This window comes from Trachemys scripta, chromosome 25 (genome assembly GCF_013100865.1).
Source record: "Trachemys scripta elegans isolate TJP31775 chromosome 25, CAS_Tse_1.0, whole genome shotgun sequence".
Lineage (NCBI taxonomy): Eukaryota > Metazoa > Chordata > Testudines > Emydidae > Trachemys > Trachemys scripta.
The window spans coordinates 2,948,328-2,958,353 of NC_048322.1; positions in this window are offsets into that span (position 1 = coordinate 2,948,328).

The following is a 10,026-nucleotide window of genomic DNA, read 5'->3' on the forward strand; positions in this document are numbered from 1 at the left end:
CACCTCTGCACTGGAGATACAGGCCAGGGATGGGGCAGTAAATGGAGCGGGGCAAATTTGGGTGTTGGGAACCCCTCTCCCCAGGTATTTCCCCTGCAGATCTTTTTCAGTGTCTCTCTCTCCTCTTTCCCTGTCTAACCCAGTGGTTCTCAATCTTTTGAATTGGTGACCCCTTGTACAAAGCAAACATCCGAGTGTGACCCCCATTGTCAATTCAAAACAATTTTTTAAATATTTAACATTATTTTAAATGCTTAATTTATAACCTGATTCTTTAAAGTGAATTTACCATTTCTCACCACTTTTAAATTAATCCGAAAACACACTTTGATTGAATTATTGTTATAAGCAGAAAAGGGTTTTTAAACTAGTTACTGTTTAATACTGGGGATGGAAGACATTTGTCAATATCACTTTTCACAGCAGACTTTGTGCTCCATTGCCACCCTCACTTCTGCACTGCTTAGGGTTACCATATCTCATAAATAAAAAAAGAGGACCCTCCACGGGCCCTGGCCCCACCCATTTTCCCACCCCTAGCCCCACCCCAACTCCGCCCCTTCCCCACCCTAACTCCGCCCCCTCCTCCCTCCCACTCCCAGCCAGGGGGAAAGGGCTGCCCCAGTGCTACCAGCTTCAGGGTTTGCCGGGCAGCCCCCAGACCCTGCGCCCCCAGCCGGCGCTTCCCCAGCGCAGCTGGAGCCCGGGAGGGGAAGCGCCCAGCCGGGGGCGCAGGGTCTGGAGGCTGCCCGGCAAACCGTGAAGCCGGTAGCGCTCGGGCTTTGGGCAGCCCCTATGCCTCCGGACCCTGCGCCCCCAGCCGGGCACTTCCCCTCCCGGGCTCTGGCGGCGCAGGGTCCGGAGGCACGGGGGCTGCCCGAAGCCGGTAGCGCTCGGGCAACCCGGCTCTTAAACAGAGCCGAAGAGTCAGGGAGGAGCAGAGCTGCCATTTTCCCAGACGTGTTCGGCTTTTTGGCAATTCCCCCCGGATGGGGGTTTGACTGCCGAAAAGCCGGACATGTCTGGGAAAAAAAAGGACGTATGGTAACCCTAGCACTGCTGCTATCTGCAGAGCTGGGCAGTTTGTGACCCCCACATAATAACCTCCCCCCCCCCAGGGGCTGTAACCCCCAGTCTGAGAACTCCTGGTCTGCCCCCTTCCCCCTCTGGCTGGGACACTTGATCCCTGTCCCGTTTCGGGGGGGCACGTGCTCTCCTGGAGCTGGATCGGCCCCTCCTGAGGGGAGCCAGAGCGGTGGGGGGGTGTCAGTGAGGCCAGCAGCGCTGGAAGCCACAGACGCAGGGGAGCAGAGATGGGCTGAGGAGGGGCCGCTTGTCAGAGTCACTTCGCTGCCCGCTCCCAGCGCTCCCATCCCGCTCTCTCTCCCTCCCCTGGGGGCCCGGCTCAGCAGAGCCCGGGGCTGTCCTGGGGGGCGAGCCCCAGCCACTGCAGACAGCCCCGGCGAGCGCTGCAGCCCGGGTGGAGTTTGCAGGGCACAGGAAGGGGCTGGAGCAGCTGGGAGCGGTGGGTGCCGGGAGGAAGGAGGCAGGAGCCGGGAGAACAAAGAACCGAGAGCATCAGACCCTGGGCAGCTCCTGAGAGACCAGACGCTGCTGCCTGGGAGCTGAGCAGCTGCTGCTTCCCCAGCGGGGTGTTTGCTGGGTGGAGTCCGGCATTAACCCCTCCGTGCCCGGCTGGGAGGTGGGGGCTTCTCCGGCTAGAAATCGCCCAGGATAGTAACCCTCCAGTTTTGCAACTGGGTGCAGTTTCTGCCACGCAACGTGACCATCTGGGCAGCAAATTGTAAGTAGAAGTGAGGGCAGAGAGAGGGCAGTGGCAACAGCGAAGGTTACCGGGCATGCTCAGTTCGGGTGAGCATGCTCAGTGCACCCAAAGTAGGGAATTGGGAGCAGGGACAGTTTGTGTCAATACAACTCGATCATCTGGGCTACTTGCTACCGCCTGGTCCATTGGGTTGTGAATCAGGAGGTATGGGGTTTGTGGTCAAAAACACTCACGATCTGCTTCCTCCTGGCTAATGTGCCAAATTGATCTATTGGACGATTGAGGCACGCTGTTTCACTTTTGTGTGTGTGAATCCGTGAAAAGGGAAGTAAGGTTTGGGGGTATGGAGCATAGCCCTGAGCCCAAGGTGATAACACTTTCATTTTTTTAATTTACTTTTATAATTTGCATTATACACATGGACACAAATACAGAGAATAATTTTTTAAAATAAAAAACATTTATTATTATAATCTGGTATATACATTAAAATGTCTTTTGGTTGCATTATGTTTTGAACAAGAGGCATTTAAACATTTTTTTTTTTTTGGTAAAGAAGTGAACTATGCACATTTTTTGCAGTTGTACTCTTTCTTCTCATCAGTTAGGTAGTCTTGATTGGTTCCTTCTGTAATGTATGGCATATGTGCCCACCTCTTGCAAGTATCACACTGGACCTTTGTTAAGTAACAATTAAGAAATGAAATCACAGAGGTTATAATGTTACAGATACTTTGCATTCACTCATGCTATTCCTTCCACATGTCAGCATTACCTAACATATGTATGCCTATCAGCATGAAGAAAATGTTTACTGATGTGGAGTTTTTACAAGAATCATGATCCTTAGGCAGTTTATGGCATTTATTTCTCATATAATTCTATGTTTCTTACCATTGTGCAATCCTCACTTTCCTTTTCACAGTTGACAAGGTTGCAGTATATTCAGTAGTCCTCCACGTTTTCTTAAAAATAAATATAAAGCGTTATGAAATGATAAATACGTTACGACCAACGCTGAAAATGCAAATCTTGATTTATTAATTAATGTCAGTATTTTAATCCAGTCAATGGTTTGAACATATCTTTTTCTTTTTTGTGAGTCCTATTTTCTCAAATTTTTACTTTACTGCACCTGTATCTAAAAATGCCAATTTCATTTAACTGGTCGACCAATAGCAATCATTCACCCGATTCAAATGTTTGTGTACTTAAAGATATTATTGATTTATAGTCACCATTACAGAACCAAATCTGTGAGATATCGCATTTTAGGGGTATTAAGATAACTGTCTGCTATGTGACATAATTCCACTCTTCATGTTATGTTCACATGTGCCTAATCAGATAACAGTACATGGTAGAAAGTAATTACCTGACTCCTTCATTAGAAAAATTGCGATATGTCTTCTAAACGCAGTATTAGCCTCTTGTGTTGTTTCTACCATACTGATGTCTTTGTGCTGCAAATACGTTTCTGCAAACTAACAACACTGTTATTTAGAATAAACATCATAATTACCAGAGGTGAAAGTGGGCCGGTTCAGCATACTGGTAAGAACCGTCTACTGGTACCGGCCCGTACACGGCTGACGTTACACTTCCGCTGTGGCAGTGCTTTATGCTTTAACGTTGCTGCCCCCTTTAGCACCCTCCTCTCCCTCCCCCCCATCAGCGGCCCTGCCATAGGGTCTGGCAATGCTGTTAGATGCTCCTGGCAGGGCTGCCGACAGTGGGGGAGCAAAAGGGGCCCTGGGTTCCAGCGATTTACAAGGGCCTGGTTCTCCTGGTCACTGCAGCAGCAGCTGTGAGGAAGGGCTGGCTGGTGGAATCTGGCCCCCCAGCACCGCACCTTCCGCTGGAGACCCCATCCCTTCTGAGGGCCCAGAACCCACCCCACACACCTTGGTAAGGATGCCGGTGCAGTGCCCACTGGTAATCTCTGGCATTTATTTTCACCCTGGATAATTACTCATATATAACAAATAATAATGGCAATTTGTTATTCAATACCTTTAACATGAGTGGTCTGCAATTGTGGCCATCACTTTGTCTGAGATGCTGAACAATTTTACTCTTCCAATCAGATGAGGATTTGCTAGTTAATCGTTCGATGAAGTTTCTGAAATTTTTAGAGAGTACATTAGCAGACTGCATAAATGAGCTTTGTTTTCCGTTTTTTCCCCCTCCAGTTTCTGGACATAGATAAAAATCCATTCTCTCTCTTTTTAATTAATGATCGAAATGACTTATTGCTCACATATATACACACTTGCTTTCATATTATTGTCTCACTCGTACACAATGTATCACCTGATTTGCTGTGCCCTATGTTGATAATAACACATTCTCAATCATATAACATGCTACTGTTTCATGTCCACATTCTGTGAAGTCGTTCCTCAGAATCAAATCACACAAGTTCACGCGAAGTCCATTACTAGGCATATTCAGTACAAGTACATGCTGTTTCAATTTTTATTTGTAGCTAACAGGAAGATATTAGTCTCACTATTGTTACATTTCCTTTAAAAAAATTTCAATGGAACAGTTAATGTCCACTGTAAAAGTAAGTATCTAATAAATCACCTCCAATTCCTCAGGCATGTTCTTTCATATCATCTCATCACACAAGGGGTCAATTATTAACAATTCTTTTTTTTTCCCCATCGAGGCTATCTGTAAGTTTAAATATATTCACAAATTATATTGGTAATGTGATTATTTCAAACATTTTATAATGATTTATCAAAAATCATTATGCAATTAACATATTCTCATTTGTAATGTCTCAGTAACACACAAGAGAAAAGCATATTGTGAAATCATTAATTCATTACAGAATGTATTCTTCCAAGTTACACTCACAACATAACTTGACAGTAGCATTTTATTTTTTAACATTCACATTCCACTTTCCTTTGCATGCACTGAACTCACTGAAAACCCGCAACATGGGAAATTATATCACTGCTACCATAGTTGTGTTACAAATCTCTTATTTATTATCACATTTATTGCCCATAATCCAGAAGTACAATACAAAACATCTTACTGCAAGAACCCAATGACCTGGTGTGTGGTAAGGAAGCAATAATATATCATTTTGAAGTAATTCATTCTGTATTTATTTAAAAAAAAATTAGAAATGCAATTAGAGTTTCCAGTGAAGCAAACAATGAAATGTACATTATACTATATTTCCCAGTTTCATTACATGTATTACTATTAGACTACTCCTCCACATCAAACACACCATTGTATTTGCTGTTTCACACTGTGTTTAACTCACAGAATGAAATTGTGCTTTGCTCATGCTATGTATGAAAGTGTGTTAGCATTTACCTTCACTTTCATTTGTGGAGCTCTGCCTGACAGAATGACAGTAGAAACTACTGATGAGATGGCTTGTACCTGTTGACATTCAACAAAGTTATTAATGCATTAATAATTCTGGCATGTCAAGAACATAATGAATTTAATATAGACAGACATGCAAGGGATCCTTAGTGTTACAAATCAGATATGTATGTGTAAGAGAGTTCTATAAAAACAAAATGATTTGTAATCAATTTACTCTGTCTTACTTAATGTAAAAACCGACTAAGCTGTTCGCATACTTGTGTTCAATTAATGGACCCACTGAACTGTACAGCAAAACTAATGTGGCCCTGTATTGTATGTCCGATATGCACCTCCAAATACATTTCAGTAAATGTTTGGCAGCAGTAAATACACAGAAATGTTGCAATTTCAGGTTTATGTTGATATTTCAAGGATATTTGGACTTCAATATGTTGTGCCACATATTCACATGATTGTTTACTTATTGAATCAATGTATACTTTCATGTACCATCACAGTAAGTAGTCTACTTTTCCATCTGCTTTCTCGACTCACACAGCTCAAATATACATCAATAACCTACAACACATGATGAAAGAAAAGGCACAATTTCAATAATATTTGATGAATCAATCCCATTAACAAATGTACGTTTAAGTAACACTAAACATGTATCATCACTTATCCAGCTTCTCGGTTTCAGGCAATGAAATGAGGAGCCATACAATTTTATGTTTCTCACTTTGGCCTCCAGTCTCTCTGTGTGTTTGTCAGGCATTACAAATTTGACTAGGAAAAAAATATTAACACATATTGCATGCATGGTAATACAGTTTCCTTTTTCTGTTTTACTACTGTGAATGCCGCCACTTTGTACATGAAAACCTTTAACATACTTCATAAATGGAACTATGTTAATCTGTTTAAGAAAGGTGTGGTAACCAATTACCTTTCAGAATCCATTGCTTGTTTTCCACCTCCTCCATAAGCATGTCATCAAAAAAGTCATCAGCATCACTTGTATCATTCTTCGAAACATCTTGCCCTATATCCTCCTCTTCTTCCATTGCTGTGACCTCTATGTTTTTTAATGTGCTGTCGTGAGATACAGTACCATCCACTTTTCTAATCTCTTCTGTGGGTGTTTCTGGTTCAGTGTCACCAACTGCAATTTCAGTTCCGATTTTTCCCTCTGATGTGCTTTCAGCAGCTAATGTTGGTGGCTCTTTGAATGGTTTTAAGTGTGCGATACTGTACATGGTTCCTAACTGTTTCCCTGAGATGGTTTCTAATTTCACTCTCTTACCCTCAACGGTTGTAATTTTGTATGGTCCAGTACTGTATGGTCCCAGTACTCCTCCTTTTCTTGTTCTCTTTCTAGCATTCAGTAACAGAACAGAGTCCCCAACATCAAATGTTATTTCCCCATATTTAGAATTCTTTCTTTTAGCATAATGTTTTTGTTGTTTTTCTTGTGCTTTAGAAATGTTACTTAGGGTCAGTGCAATGTCAGCGTCATGTCTCGATTTCATATTGATGCTGTACTCTTTGCAGAAATCTTCCCTGAATGTATTCAGATCTGGGATCTTTGTAAACAAATGGAGAAGGGATTATATTTGTAAAATGAAGACACATTGAATGGCATGTGTACATGAAAGGTGCTGGTAATAACATACACTTACCATGTAATTCTCTGAGACCTCTTCTGGAAACAGTGGGTCAGCACAAAACATTAGTCGAAAGGGTGAAATTTTTGTTGTTGCGTGTACTTTAGTCCACAAAGAAAACAAAATGGGGTCAAGTAATTCATCCCAATTACTCCCGTTGTCATCAACCATCTTCTGCAATGCTCTGTAACAAATGCAAATTGATCTGATTTTTAAAAAAAAATAAAGTAACAAGTGAAACAGATCATACATAATCCAAAAGGTGTAATATATAATGAAAAAGACTTTGCATGTAACACATTGCTTTTGAAGATTTTTTTGTGAATTGCATCTTCTAGCATTGCACACGCTACTTGCCATTAGTACTGTAATATTCCCACCCATTCACTTACCTTTTTATGGATTTATTAGCATTTTCAGCCAAGCCATTAGTTTGTGGGTGGTATGGGCTGGTGAAGCTATGTTCTATTCTCAATCTTTCACAAACATACAGGTTAAACTGAAAGAAAATAAATTACACCATAAACTTACATATAGACTTGTGTTAAGGAATGTTCCTTTTGTATTTGCCACTACTTTTATGTGTAATTAGCAACAGGAATAGCTCATCTTTTCATATTTGTTTTGGAAACAAGTAGTTGTGCGTTTCTTTTTTAGATATGAAGACACCAAAAAATAATTTTATAGCAACACTGACGTTGACCAACAGCAGTTTATATAAAAAAAAGGATGGTGATTGTTTAGATCAATGAGTGACCTGATAGTGAGTTTGACTACATAGTACAAATAACCAAAAAAAAAAAACCAGTCATTACCTTATTATTGAATTCCGGACCAAGATCTGTCAGTATCCGCTCTGGGCATCCATGTCTAACAATCATTGTGCACATGTTCTCTACCACCTCAGATGCTGACTTACTTCTAAGTGGAAAGGCTTCCACCCATCTTAAAGGATAATCTATGACTGTCAGTATATACTGGTATCCATCCTTTTTTACTGGTAATGGTCCTATTAAATCCATTCCCACCAATTCCCAGATCCGAGTGACCTACATACAAGGGTACCAGTTACAGTCATATTACACATGTTTATTACTAAATGTTCTCAATAAACCCATATGTCATAAACAGAGTACACAATGTAATATGGTTACAACAGCCATAGAATCAGAATGAAAGCCCACTTTTAAATACAGAAGAGAAAGAAAGAAAGAAAAAACAAACAAAAAGAAGTACAGGAATGGATTATGGAAAACAATACAAGAGTAAAGCTGAAGACATATCCCCAGCCAGTGCAAAGGCACATTACAGGTCATTGCTGCACTATGCTGTGCCACTTGTATGCATTGGACTCGTTTCAAAATCAAAGCCTCATTGTATTGCAGAAATAACAGTGGATAATGATAAACAATAATGTGTCTGATGCCAAAATTCACCTCTATGCTTCTCAAGGTGGTATCCATATTTAATTCCTTTCCCTCTTTTTGGCAAGTCAGACATCATGCAACCTGTTTTTGATGGAACAATATGATGACATGAACATTTAGTTATGGAAATAGTATTGCAAGGGAACAGAGTTCACATTTGCACACCAAATATACTTTTATATTTCTTTTATACATTTTGAACTTCTATTTCAATTGTAAATAGCATTCTTCAGGATTTAGTTTCATTACTTTACATACCCAATTGGCAATGTCTTTTGTCATCCCTGGCCAATAGCATTTTGATGTCAGCATATTCCTAGTTTTGAATATTCCTAGGTGTCCACCCAATAGACTGTCATGATCCCTTTCAAAGAGTTGCAGGGCTTCTTTCATGGTATGCACAATGACAACCTTTCTTCCTTTTGCTGAATGGAACAATGTCCCCTCTGATGATCGTAGAAAATGCATGGAGGATGATTAAGGTTTATCGGGGCCCCGGGCCAGAGCAATTGTTGGGCCCCGACCTACCCTGTCTGTAAGCAAGGACTGGCCTGCCTCCCAAGGTCTGTGAGAGTGAGGGATCATTTTCCAGGATAGGTTGTAGATCGTGGATAATGCGCTGGACAGGTTTTACCTGGGGGCTGTATGTGATGGCCAGTGGTGTTCTGTTATTGTCCTTGTTGGGCCTGTCCTGTAGTAGGTGATTTCTGGGTACCTGTCTTGCTCTGTCAATCTGTTTCCTCACTTCCCCAGGTGGATATTGTAGTTTTATGAATGCTTGAGAAAGATCTTGTAGGTGTTTCTCTGTCTGAGGGGTTGGAGCAAATTCGGTTGTATCTTAGGGCTTGGCTGTAGACAATGGATCGTGTGATGTGTCTTGGATGGAAGCTGGAGGCATGTCCGCTGGCTGCACCACATATGGTCCTATCCCTTTCTTCCTCTTCCCCAGGATCTCAGCCATGTTCCACCTAGGCTCCCCACTATTTTGTCTGCCCCACAACTCCTTTGCTCATTTCCCACCCACCCTGCTCTTCCACACAGCCCCAGGACTGGAGAAGCTCTGTCCCTATGTCACGGCCCCAGGGCTGTACCAGGGAGTGACAGCTCCTCAAGTCCCAGGGCTGCAGCGGCGGTTTGGATGCTGCGGTTCTTTAGGGGACCAGGAGCGGGGTGCTGTGGATTCTCCTGCCCCACCAGGCACTTCTGCTGGAGATGGGTTCGGGCATAGGGGCTTCCCCTGCTGCCCCATGGCTTCTGCCAGGGCTGGGGTGGGGGCAACGTGTTGCACTTAAGCTATAGCTGGTTATTTGCAAAGCCATTCATTAATTATAAGGCATATGCCTATCAAAGACATCTATATACAGTATGGTTCATAATGCCTTGAGTACATGGGGGACATTTCAGTGTATAGTTAGAAATTTTTGCTTATTGAACATATAGTGATTGTTGGTGGTGCTTGCAGCAGACTGGATAACATACTTAAGAAATGAAGCAAAGTCATGGGTTTTTTTTGTAAAATTTATACTAATTTCTCATATAACTGCAAAGCACACTGCGTTTGTTGCACCACTGGCATAGATAGCAAAGGAGATTTTCTGGAAAATTTTAATAAAACTAGAGATCCCAATCCCGGTCCCATTGAAGGTAAGGTTAACACTCCAAATAATCCCAGTGTTGGGACATCAGGACCATCATTTACAGGCTGAAGTTTCCTGTGTAATGTGTCAGTATTATCTTAAGAAAAGTATTCCTTGCCTTCCAAAGAAAAGTTGACAGCATATCGATGCAGGTTCTGTCTGCC